This window comes from Bombina bombina, chromosome 7, assembly GCF_027579735.1.
Source record: "Bombina bombina isolate aBomBom1 chromosome 7, aBomBom1.pri, whole genome shotgun sequence".
In the NCBI taxonomy this organism is placed as follows: Eukaryota; Metazoa; Chordata; class Amphibia; order Anura; family Bombinatoridae; genus Bombina; species Bombina bombina.
The window spans coordinates 572785250-572799729 of record NC_069505.1 but is presented as its reverse complement, the minus strand read 5'-3'; positions in this window follow the sequence as shown (position 1 = coordinate 572799729).

Here is a 14480-nt window from a genome sequence, read left to right as displayed (position 1 = left end):
GTTGGTTGAGCTGCTCCCTTTCAGTGGGGCTAAGTCGGTCCCCTATCTGAACCTGCGCCACTATACCTGTGGGGAGGCTCTTTTCTAATAGGTCTGGAATGGGTAAACTGTCGGGGTCTTCCTGAGGGGAACAACATACGGCCGTCACGTTCTCTGGTCGCTCAAAATATTCCTTGAGCATGTTTACATGGAATGTCTTTCTAAGATTGTTGTCGTGGCAGCTAGCTATCACATAAGTGGTGTCTCCCCTTTTCTCTACGATCTGGTAGGGACCCTGCCAGGACGCCTGCAATTTGTCTGTCTTCACCGGCTTAAGTACTAACACCTTTTGTCCTATGGTGAAGATTCTCTTTCGGGCCCCCCGATCGTACCATACTTTCTGTCTTCTCTGGGCCAACTGGAGATTAGCCCGCACGGATTTGGCTAATTGCTCCATTCGGTCCCTGAGTTCCAGCACGTATGGCACAATTGGGACACCGTCAGCCTCCATCTCTCCCTCCCAGTGCTCCCGGATCAGGTTTAGGGGTCCCCGTACCTTTCTTCCGTAGAGCAACTCGAAGGGAGAGAACCCTGTCGTTTCCTGGGGCACCTCCCGATAAGCAAATAGGAGGTGCGGCAGGAAGCGTTCCCAGTCTCGGTATTCCTGAGTGAACGTCTTGAGCATTTGCTTGAGGGTCCCATTGAACCTCTCACACAGCCCGTTCGTCTGGGGGTGGTATGGGGAGCTCAGGAGGGACTTAATTTTGCAAACCTGCCAGAGTTGTTGGGTCAATTCAGCCGTAAATTGGGTGCCTCGGTCGGATAGGATTTCTTTTGGAAATCCTACCCGGGAGAACACCTGTACTAGTGCATTTGCTACCGTATCCGCTTGTATGTTGGATAGGGCGACAGCCTCTGGGTACCTGGTAGCGTAGTCCACTACGGTAAGAATGTATCGCTTACCGGAGGGACTAGGGGTAGCCAGTGGTCCCACTAGGTCAATAGCAACCCGGCTGAAGGGTTCCTCTACAATGGGCATATTTACTAGCTGGGCTTTAGGGTGATCGCCTCGCCTTCCTACTCGTTGACACACATCGCAGGTGTTACAGTAAGTTCTAACGTCAGCGTGCACCCCTGGCCAAAAGAACGTGTGAGTAATGCGGTGTAGGGTACGGGTAACGGCTAGGTGGCCTGCTAAGGGGATGTCGTGGCCTATTTTGAGGATTTCTTGATGGTATTTGTGGGGCACTACCAGCTGTCGCCTACGCTGTCCCCTTTTCTCTGTCCAGCGGTATAGTTTCCCTTTTTCCCATAAGAATGTTTCGTTATCTGCCCCGCCCCCTCCGGTCTCTGCTCGTTCCCGGTACTTTTGTAAGGTCGGGTCAGTCTTAGACTCTGCCTCGAAAGCATCTGGGGTGTCCCAGGGTATGGGGCCTAACCTGTCAGGCAAGGTCGGGGTAGGTCTTACCTGTGTCTCCCGCACTGGTGAGAGCTCTCGCTCCGTCCGGGCTTGGGCCCGTGTAGTCACTGGGTCCACCTCGTTGTTGCATACTGGAGCATAGGCAGAAGTCATGGGGCCCAAATCGTTGCCCAGTAGTACTTCGGCAGGTAAATTATCCATTAGGCCCACGTTCACAGCCCCCTTTCCCGCTCCCCAATCAAGATGCACTTTAGCTGTTGGAATTTTGTACACATCCCCCCCCGCCACTCTAACGGCCACAGTCTGTCCGGATCGCTTGTGCTCTGGCACCAAATGACTCTGTACCAGCGTGATAGTAGCCCCTGTGTCTCGCAATCCCTCGGTAGATCGCCCCTCGAGCCATACCCTCTGCCGATGGTGCTGGCGGTTATCTGAGGCAGCATATACAGGGTCTGCCTCGTGAAGCAGCCCCACATATCCCTCCATAGGGGCCTCTTGGTTAACACAGAGGGCCCGGGCCGGACGATAGGACCCAGAGGGGTAATTGTAATACCTGGGTGTCTGGTGCGTATTAAGGGGGCAGCTAGCCATGAAATGCCCTGGTTGCTTGCATCGGTGGGAAGTCGGTCTGGGACGCTCAGAGCTGTTATTGGGTGGTCCTGAGTGTCGGACGGGCCCTGTGGGCACCGGGGCTCGGAATTCAGCACGAGGGGGTGCACGGTAAACCTCTCTGGGTTCGACCCGTGCTGGAGCTCGGTAGTTCAAGGGTTCGTGAAGACGGGAGTCATAATGTTCATCGGCCAATTTGGCTGCTTCTTCTAAGGTAGAAGGCCGCCTGTCTCGCAGCCATTCCTTCCCTTGCTGTTCCATGCCATTATAAAAATGTTCTAAGAGAAACAATTGTAAAATTTCCTCCCCAGTCACCGCTTTACTTCCGCTCAGCCAGTGATTTGCCGCTCTCCGCATTCGGTGCGCCCATTCCATATGCGTATCGTTAGGCTTCTTTTCCGTGCCCCGAAACTGTCGGCGATACGTGTCCGGAGTTACAGCGTACCGTCGCAACAGTGTCTCCTTAACTAGCTCATACTGTGTCACTTCCTCAGCACCCAGAGTACGAAAGGCTTCCAGGGCTCGCCCGGATAGTTTCCCAGACAATATCGTGGGCCACTCTCTGTTGGGAATCTGGTGCAGGGCACATTGCCTTTCGAAGTCCGCCAAATATTCATCAATCCCTGTCTCGCTCTCTAGGAAGGGTCGAAATGCCGCATAGGGTATCTTGGGCCTCCCAGCATTTTCGACAGGGATGATTACCTGCGGGGCTTCAGCATTGTGGTGTGCGTTCGCTAGGTTGAGTTCGTGGGCTCGAGTCTCTCGTATATCCTCGTCCGCCTCCGCCATCAACTGCTGTACCAATTCCATGGAGGGGTTCGGCCCGTATAATGAGAGCCTTTCCCGAACAATCCTGTTTTTTTCGTCACTAATCATGGTCGGTGTTTCCGCCATTGTGAAGCTCTGATCCAGTTCGGTCAATTCTGCGATCAGCTCTCTCCTCGGCCGGTTGCTGGCGTACCCCCCTCTGCTTTCAAGTAAATCCTTTAGGGTTGTACGCTTCAATTTTTCGTAAGCGCTCTCCATCCGTTCTGTACCTCTCCTAGGAAATCCAGGAAAATCCCGCCGCTGCCGCCAAATGTTACGGTTACCCTTAGTCTCGCTGAGAGATGGACCGCTTAGTAGCCTGGATCCCTATTGCTAAAGAGGGGAGAAGCTGCTTTCCATAGTATTCTATATGTGTCTCGCAAATATAGAATAATCTCCCTTAGCTGCAGTACAGCTAGGATACCCTTCTGCCCACAAAAACGAGTCAACGCTGCGATTGAGGGTCAAACAAGAACTCAGGACTGGGATGCCCAGCCTGCTTTTTATTAAGGTTACATGCACACAGGGCACTCCCAGGGGGAGAGGGGGGGAAGCACAAAATCCCCCATCACACATTTAGATAGAGAGCACTGTCCTTTGACAGGCCACAATAGGATTACAGTACTTAAGATAACAAGTTTACAAGTTCATCTTATCAATTAGCAGTCTGGCTCCAGAGGTGATTAGACAATAGTTTCTAAAAGCTGAAAAAAAGAGTTAACTCTTTATGAAATGATACTTGTTACGGTTTTCTTGGAGCCCTTCTTAGGCGCTGTCTTGCTGGTTCAGGCATTGCTGCTGGGAAATAAGCTCTTCACAACAAAATAACTAATGCTTCTGTAACAAGCATCTATTAGTTTACAGCATTTATTCACACCTGCCTACAACTTTTGCTTTGCACAGTATGTGTAGGTTACGAAATCAGGGTGTTATTTTGCCTGATGTATTGTCTACCATTTAAGAGAAAGTATACACTTTTAATATAAAATATTTTTGTTATGGGAGGCGGGGCTTGGCCGCACTGTGTAATGGCCGCTCACTGAACTAGCTCCGGAGTCTAGACCCCCTAAAACGGCATCTGTGACACAGCAAATGGGACACAAATGTTTATAAATGTAGGGGAAACATCCCTTAATCTACCAGGCTGAACCAAACACACCTCGTACTGCGTTGCGGAAGTGTGTGGAATACTTAGCAGAAACGGAGCAAGAAGGCAGGGCCTAAACGAATTCTGCCTAACGGAAAAAAAGATGACATCCAACGCTAAGCAAGCCCTCCGGTTAGTATGGTCATACAAATCAGCATGGCTCAACACTGTATACAGCTCTGAGGACGCAGTAAGCACCAGGATCTCAATAACGCAGAGGCTATAGGCAGGAAAGACCGAGGCCTAATAAAGGATATAACTGGCGAACAGCACGCAGGTAAAAAAGGGGGCTCTTAAAACAGCACTGATTCTGGACCTTTGAAATAACATTGAGGATATTTTCATTGCACAAACAAGCTGGGAATAAACAGACACAAGCTAAATAAAACATCAGGCCAATTTGCCCCTGTGTCTATAGAATAAGATTTACAGCAAGGGAAGCAGACAGGAATGATTTAATATAGTCCTTGTATGTTTCTTATGGGAGTATAATATATAGACCAGCGCACAGAATATTATATCACATACTTCTATGTTTAATAAACTGTCACAAATACTTGAATCCCCACGTGGCTATGCCAGCTAAAAAACAGCAGAAAAGTGAAACTCCAGCCAAATCCAAGATGATAAATCAATATTTAAAACAGGTTGAAAAACCGCAGCTTGAAGAGCCCCGCTCTCTCATCCCAGAGCCCACATCTGCTTCACCTCATAAAACACGGGCACAGGAAATAGCAGATAATTCCTCATCTACAGAAATAACAAAATAAGATTTGAAATTTTTATCCACAAAAGATGATATAAAAACTGCAATGTCTGACATGCGTGATATGTTCAATGAGATGAAAAAAAGATATCAAAAAAGTGGACCGTAAAGTGTCAATGCTAGAGGAGAGTCACAACACTGCCACACAGGACATCCAGCACCTCTCACAGCTGTCTTACAGCCAAGAGGAGATAATCCATAACCTGATGGAGAAAATTGAAGACCTGGATAATAGAGGTCACAGAAATAACTTGAGGATAAGAGGGGCTCCTGAATCTATTCAACCTACAGCGATACAAGGCTATCTCCAAGATCTTTTTAGAACAATAAAAGGTTCTAACGACTCGCCAAATATTGTTCTGGAACGAGCACACCCAGCTCTTCGAGCCAGACCATCACCGAAAGCTCCACCACGGGATATAATAGTAAAATTCCTCAACTACGCAGATAAAGAAGAGATCTTGAAGCATGCAAGGCAAAAGCGCCAAATTAGCCATGCAGGCATCCAAATTCAAGTATTTACAGACTTAAGCCCAACAACACTCCAGAAACGGAGAGATTTGCAATTCTTAACATCAACCTTAAGGTCTCAAAACATACCATATAGATGGGGCTTCCCACTAAGCCTAACTGCATCTAGAGGAGACACGACAGTGACCTTTCGCAACCTGGATGATTTACCAACATTTTGTGAAGCCTTACAAATACCAACACCGGCACCTACAGGACCCCAGAATACACTGAATGTTAAGTCTACACCTGAACAACATAAGGATAACCGAATACTACAATTGGATTCTACCTAGAACTTTTACTAGCGGACATACAAACTTGCAGCTAACAAACAGCTAACACAAATGGACATACACCACAGCAGCGGACAGATGAGTATGGTAGTATAAGTGATAAATTATGGTTGTTAGTGTGCAGAATGACAAAATTGTGTAAATAATTCTTATCTTATCCTCCTCAGGTACAACAGCTCTCACTTACCTAGCAACTAGTGCAAACACTTAGTACACTAACTATGAGATGCATACAACACACAGTTAACTATAAACACACAATTATACTAACTGACATATCACACTGAGGCTACACTGAAAAGCAAACATTAAAGGCTCAGATAGAGGTAGTTAACAAGGGGCACATGGTAGCAGAACAACTACAAAGGATAGCGACATCTATATTGTGCACCCAAGAGAAGAGTAAATAACTGTACACACAGCTGGTCCAGTAGAAAACCATTTGCCCATAGGCACATTACACAATGTTCAAAAGGATGCCGTGGAGGGGGGAAAGGCCTCTACCCTCACTTGTTTTTTGTTCAAAACTTGTATAATACTATTATAAAATTTGTTCTGTTCAGAATTGTTTAATATATAAGATAAAAAGGAAGGGTTTCTTTGGTTTCAAACTTGATACTTTTGATACATTAAGTGTTACTGCATTTATACTAGCTGTGTCTTGCTCTCACCATATCCACTGGTCCACAAAAATTTACGAATCACAACATAACGCGGGACATAGCTTACACCCCCTTTCCCTCTTGACCAACCTGAAAACAAAGATCCCACCATGAGTGAGACAGCCAGGGTACACCCCATAAACATTATAACTACAAATGTTAAAGGCTTTAATTTACCTCAAAAACGCTCCATAATACTTAATGACCTATATAAACAGAAAGGAGCGATTATCCTAATACAAGAGACGCATTTAAAAAAAGGACGAGAACCTAAATGGTTTCATCCAAAGTATGCAACAGCATACTTCTCTTCAGGTCCAACCAAAAAATGTGGTGTAGGTATCCTGATCAGAAATGACATACCCCTAGTACCGATACATGTTGAAAAGGATAATGAGGGTAGAACTCTTATTCTGACGGGCTTACTATACGTAAGACCTATTACACTGGTTAACACATACTTCCCCAATAGGCAACAGTTGACATATATGCATAAACTCTCCAATAGAATTTTAGAACATTCCAAAGGCACATTAATAGTGGGAGGAGACTTCAACACTCCCATGGAGCCAGATATGGATACTTCCACAGGTGTCACTAACATCTCCAAAAAAGACATCAAGAATATAAATGCCCAAATTAAGTCCCTTGCTTTACATGACTCATGGCGGATCTTCCACCCCACCTCTAGGGACTTTACTTTCTATTCACATCCACAAAGGGTATACTCCAGATTATATTATATTTTAACAGACTCCATTGGCCTTGCAATTATAAAAAAAGTATCCATACTGACCAAAACATGGTCCGACCATGCACCAGTCCTCTGTCAAATAGAGTGGCCAGATAGTCCCATGATACCCTTCATTTGGAGATTAGATGATAGCCTGTTAGATCACCCACTCATTCAACCGAAGATTGAGAAAACACTAGAAGACTATTTTCATATAAACAACACCCCTGACATGGCTTGGACAAATATATGGGAGGCACATAAATGTGTGTTAAGGGGAGAACTAATAAAACAAAAAGCACATCTAGTACAACAAATTAGAATTAAGTACAGGTCCTTATTAGAGGATATACATAACATAGAACAAAAACATAAAAAAGCCAAAAAACGAGGAACTTAACACTCATCTTAACCAAGCTAGAAAAGATTTAAACACATTCCTTCAGCAGGAGCAGCAAAAAAGAACCTTCATTTTGCAGCAAAAATATTATGACCAAGGTAATAAGGCAGGGAGAATGCTAGCCAGATCACTTAAACACAAACAAATTAAAACACATGTACGCCAACTCAAAAACAAAGCAGGACAATTTAAGTCAGATAGCATTTCCATTGCTGAAATATTCCTCTCATATTACTCAGACCTATATAACATTACAAGCTCTGAACAATCTGATAAGACACTAAGTAGTAAACAGGAAAATATTTCCGCATATCTAAGTAGCATAGAGCTACCAAAATGAAATAATGAGCAGTCCCAAGCATTAGATCTCCCCATAAGCGTTATTGAAATAAAAAGGGCAATCAAGACTCTAAACACAGGGAAAAGCCAGGGCCCGGACGGGTTCGGCACAAAATACTATAAAAAATTTGTTAATATCCTTGCACCGAAACTTGCTACGCTGTTTAACTCCCTTGATGGAGAATGGGGTTTCCCTACTTCCATGCTCGAGGCCCACAGTCTTACCAAAGCCAGATAGGTCCCCAGACACACCAGAAAACTTCAGACCTATTTCTCTCCTAAACACAGATATAAAAATTATGGCAAGAGTACTGGCGGACAGGCTGAACCCGTTACTTACACAACTAGTAGCACCTGATCAAGTCGGCTTTATCCCGGGCAGGGAAGCTAGGGACAACACCCTAAAAATTTTGCAATTGAAACACAAACCACACATGGGTCTCATCTCAACAGATGCCGAAAAGGATTTTGACTGGGATGGACTGGGATTTTCTCAGGGCCACCATGTCCAAAATGAACCTAGGTAACCATTACATCGAAAAGGTTTTTTCTCTATCCACCAATCCTACAGCTAGAGTCAAGACCAATTCCATTCTTTCAGACCCATTTAAAATAAGCAATGGCACATGGCAAGGCTGTCCCTTGTCGCCCATACTGTTTGCCTTATCCATAGAAGTATTAGCTAGCAGGATTAGATCTGACCAAAGCATCAGGGGTGTATACACACAACAGTCAGAATATAAATTGGCAATGTACGCGGATGATGTCTTACTTACCCTGACAGGGTTGGAGACTTACCTTCCGGCACTGTTGGGAGTGTTCGCAGAATATGGCAAAGTGTCAAATTTTCATCTCAATCTCTCCAAATCAGAGGTCTTGAACATGAATACCCCAATGCATAGCATAGATAGGGTGAAGGGGAATTGTCCTTTCCGCTTTCCGCAAAAACAATTAAAATACTTGGGGATCCTATTAACTAGCAATCACCAAGATCTATACACGGCCAATTTCAAGTTACTTATGAACAATGTAGTAAGAGACCTATCAAGCTGGAAAAGCAAACCACTATCTTGGTTAGGGAGACTCCACACCGTAAAAATGAATATCCTACCTCGGATACTAAATGTACTGTAAACATTACCTATAACTTTACCAAAAGAATGCCTCAATCAGCTGCAGGGTAACATAGAAAAATTTATATGGAACGGAATTAAACCTAGAATACCAAAATTTTTTTATATTTAACTAGAGAGGGGGGGGGGGCTGGGGCTCCCACTCATTTCAAGATATAGACTTGCAACAATATTTCAAAGAATAATAGATTGGAGTCACAACTCCATCAATAAACAGTGGATACAATTAGATAGGGAAATACTACAACTGGAAAATGTAGGTGAACTAGCATGGATACACCCGACACATAGACTAAATAAAATCCGAGAGCACCCATTGCTGGTAGAACTCTTCACGTAATGGGATATAATCACAAACACCAGCACATATATTACAACAAGACCTGCACCCCTTACCTCCTTGGCTTGATAATCCGGAACTTCCATTCATACAAAAACGCAAAGTGGATAGACCCGGCACTATCAGAGACCTGACATTGATGAATATAGCACCGAAGGGAAAACTCCTCTCCTTGTGAGAGATTACAGACAAAATAGAAAGTGCTCATATGTCTTGCTTTGTTCATGTGCAATTATCTCACTATATCAACACCCACAAGCAAAAAAATAACCTATCACGACAGCTAACTCCTTTTGAACACTTATGCACACAAGCACATTGCCCCCGCCACACCATCTCATCAATGTATGGGATTCTCTCAGAACCATGCTCTGGTGCTCTCCCTTCATATTGCTATAAATGGACAATAGAACTAGGCATAGACATTTCTCTTAAAGGGACACTCAGGTTAAATCAAATGTTCATGATTCAGATACAGCGTGTAATTTTAAACAACTTTCCAATTTATTTCCATTAAAAAAAATGTGCACAGTCTTTTATAATTACAATTTTTGAGTCACCAGATCCTACTGAGCATGTGCAAGAATTCACAGACTATACGTATATGCATTTGTGATTGGCTGATTGCTATCACATGGTACAAGGGGAGTGGAAATATACATAACTTTCAAATTTGTTATAAAAAAATCTACTACTCATTTGAAGTTCAGATTAAGTGCTATTGCATTGTCTTGTTATCTTGCATTTGTTGATTATGCAAATCTAATGTGTTGACTGGTCCTTTAAAGAGTGGTCTAAAATCTTCCAAATTCATAAAAGAGCATCATCATCAGCCAGGATTCAGGAAATGAACTACAAATTTCTTTCGTGTTGGTACCTAACACCAATGCGCCTACAAAAAATATACAAACATGTCGGTAAATCATGCTGGAGGGGATGTGGTGAGCATGCGGACATGCTCCACGTTTGGTGGCAATGCGATAGACTGGGTACCTTCTGGAGAGACATAATCACACACATTAACAAAACATTATCTGCTCATATAGAAGTCGAACCATACATTTTACTGTTCCACAAATTACCAAACACCAAAGATGAGGTTAAGCAGACATTGTTACATATAATGATAAACAGCGCTAAAATTCTAATACCTCAGAGATGGAAAACTGCAAATGTACTGGATGTTTTCTCCTGTAAACACCAAGTAGACAATTTGCTTTTATTAGAGAGATACCATTACCTCAAAAGCAACAAATTAGAAAAATATGAATACATGATTATGAGATGGTATGCTAATAGATACAGTGAGTAATACTCATATATAGGGAGCTCGGGTGAAACAACCTACTGATCTCTACACGCTAGACAAATTATTAGACTTGTGCAGCTTCGAAAAATTCGGTTCGGAACGATTCGGACCGATTCGAATTTCGGTTCGGATCGATTCGAATTCGGAAGAAATCGAATTAATTTGTTTCGGATTCATTCGGATTCTTTCGGATTCGTGAAAAATTCGGTTAGATTCGGTTCGGATCGATTCAGAATTTCAGTCAGTGTTAAGTGGGATGGGCTGTGTATTACACTAGTATACTGTACAATACTAGTGTAATACACAGCCATCCGAATCCATTCTAATAGATTCGGATGTATTCGGTAGATTCGGCACTACCGCAATTCGGAAATTCGAATCGATCCGAATCTCCGAATTCGACAAATTCATCCGAATTTCGATTCGGACCGAATCGAATCGCACATGTCTACAAATTATGACTTGATTACATAGACCAGTGGATGCATAACTGAATTGTTATATTTCAACCAAACGTGGTGGGATGCAGGATAAACACAGAATCTTATAGTGTTAAGTTAGACAATGTTAAAATATAAGCATTAACGATTGAAATGTCATGTTCATAAGTGCTAAGATACCATGGTAAAACTAATCTGATGTATAAAATGTTGCATAAAAACTAACTACAAACATTGCAGAACATTGAGATGAGAGAAGACCTTTTCCTTATTTGTTATAAACTATTGCTATTCAGTGCACTGAGAACATCTTTGTAAAGGAAACATTGTTTTCTTTATCCGTTATTTTTGAATGCAGTACAGATTGTTTTGTAAAACCTGTTGGAGCTGCGCCTCTAAACAATGTAAACTTTCTTTTGACACAAATAAAGCTTTTTAAAAATAAAAAATAAAAATATATATATATTTGTTATGAGTAATAAAACAACTGTTCTTATTAAACCCTGGTCAAACCGTTTTGGCAATATCCGTGTACTGTTCCTATATCCACAGAAATATCAGCGCATTATCTGTGAAGTTTAAAGGGACAGTAAACACCTTGTAATTACAAGACATTTCTGTTGTGTTGCTATAGAACAGTAATGGCTAAATCCCAGATGTTTTGGAACTACATTTCCCATGATGCTTAGGCTCTCTGCAGTCTAGTTAAGTATCAAGGGAAATGTAGTTCCGAAACACCAGGGGTGCCAATTTTAGCCATCACTGCTATAAAACAACACACTTTTTACTGCAACTGTTTATCTATACAAACTACATGCACCATTTGCCTCATTTAGAGGAGCCAATCTAGGCTTTAATCTGCAGACGACAAGGCTAATCACAGTGATAATGCTAGTATAAAGTTGTTATCAGTTTAAGCCAATTAGGGTCATATATGCAGTAGGGTTAGCCTTGTGAAGTTTGCAGTGATGTTATGATAATTAGAAAATCTGCAAATTTTCAGAGGTAAATTGCATCAAAAGTGGGCAAAATAAATAATGAAAGTATATCTCCAAGTCCTTTCAGTATACATAACTAAACATTTTATATAAAAAATCTCAAAGTGTTTAGTGTCCCTTTAAGTCTAGAGTTGAAATCCTTGTGCAGTTTTTCTAAGTACAATCTGTAAAATAGACTGCAAGCTCTTGGGAACATATGTATTATTTAAAATATTTACACAAATCCAATCACAAGATAAGTAAAGTTACATCTGAATAATCTATCAGCCAATAGAGGACTAGATTACAAGTGTCGCACTAACTTAAGCACGCCCGATATTGAAATATCGCGGCCGTGCTAACTTGTGTGCGTATTAGAAATTAAAAGTAAGCAAGTCTGCATGAGCGCAAACTAAATTTGCACTCGTTAGGTTGGCACGACTCAAGTCCTCACATATAAAGGGTTAGGGCTAAAAAAAAATTACACCAAACATGCCCTAAATATATTAAAATAATTAGTCGTAGAAATATTAAAAAAAGTTAAAAGGTATATGGTATATGACAAGGTATTTGAATGGAAAAGGCTATATTGTATATAAATGATGAAACGGAGCAGCTAAAATTTCCAAAATTTATTTGGAAAAGTTTTAAAACATATTTACAGTCTCACATGGAATACAAAATTCAAATGTATAGACTAGGGATTGTTTGAGAGGACACCGTGCAGAAAAAAGAAATCGACCAATAGAGGCAGCAAAGAGGTTTCCCTTTAGATGCCGGGTCGGATCTTGAAGCCAGCTGCAAAGAGAGCGGTGAGCGTTCTGACTGAAGCATAATTGAAGGGATCAAGTTACCACTAAGTTCCTAACCTTTCTTGCCTCCTGACACAAGTCTCTAAGGGCTAGATTTATCAAGCCCCTACGGCAGCAAGTTCTCACAAGAACTTGCTCGCCGCGATTTATCAAGCAGCGGTCACCAGACCGCTGCTTCCCTAACATCTTCGCCACAAAAATTAAATTTCCTCGGTCGAGTTCGACCGAGGAGATTGACAGCTCCTGCCCGCACGTGATTGGCTGTGCACGGGCAGGGGGCGGGATTGCACGCGAGCGCAAAATTGCGCTCGTGTGCAATGTTAATTACCTGCGGGTAATTTTGCCCCGCCACAGGCGAGCTGAGGCGTACAGGGGCACGTATACGTGCCCCTGTACGCCTCAGCATTGATAAATCTAGCCCTAAGTCTCTCTCTTCCCCAATACGGCATTGTCTTTTTTCTGGCTTGCATGACCTGACTATATTGCCTGTTCTTTGTGTAATTGGATCTGCCTACATCATACGGGTGGAGAGGTTTTTGGAACACATTTGCTGTCTAGCCTAGGGGATCTTTTTGGGACTGTACACACGTGTGTTTATGCTTTTGCATTCATCTTTGCACATTTGACACCGCATCCTATACATAGCTTTTGAATTTAAGAGGTACAGAGCATCTGTGAGTCATAAACACCCTTGCATCTATATTGTATATATACAAACATATACATGTCTAAATATGTGTATGTATCTATGTATACCTATGTATATATTTGTATACATGTGTACCAGATATATATGGAAATATATCATTAAAAACAAATAGAACATTTTCTTCTATGTGAAGAACATAGAACATTGGAATGTAAAATATTCATAACTACCTTTGTGTTAACGCTGTAGGTGGAATAAGTGTCGGGTTAGTGCGCAATCTATAAGTGTTAGTTTTTTTTCAGTTTGCACTCATCATTAAAGTATATGGGAAAATTAAGTTATCGAAGCCGCAATATTCCTGAAGTTAGCGTACGTCGGTTTTCGCTTGCTCGCATTTTACATTCAACTGCTGATACACATGCTAACCTGCGCGAGTTAAAAGTTTACTGCTGGCTGTGTTTGTGCTGGAGTGAAAGCGCTACATAGCACGTCACTTGTAATCTGGCCCAGAATTATGTGACATCATTAAGAGGTGACTGAGATTTTTTTGTAACCTCTCAGACTTTTTTTGGTCAAAATTTAATAATGATCAAGTTTGTTTTTAACTGCTTTTTTTCTGCCTTTATAGCTATGGTAGTAATTGATCTAAAATATTATATTTCGATGATACAAGCTTATTTAGTCTCAAACTGACTTTAGTGCATTGCAGATAACTCCAGTTTGAGAAGCCATATTCATTCCTGTTTAAAGACTGCAAAGTCGTGCCAAAAACATGAACAAAAAATGATTTTCTTTTTTATAATATGTATTATTTTAGATCAATTTACCCATTTATGGGATTGTTTAACCTCTTGCACATATCACCTTCATATTATATTAGTATATATATTTATTTGCCTCTATATAGGACTTATTTAATATCTAATAGTTTACAGCCAGTTAGTCACATTTTAATTCATTTTCCAGTAAATTTCATGAAAACAAAATGATGTATCATTTAACGAAGAAAAAAATGATAATAAATATATCACATTACCTCTTGTTTGTCTAAGATAGATAAAAACATACATGTATTTAAGACTGGCCAGTGGTGGAACAAGCACGTTGACCACATTTCCTTGATGTCACAAGTGCAAGCGTTAGTTTAAAAAA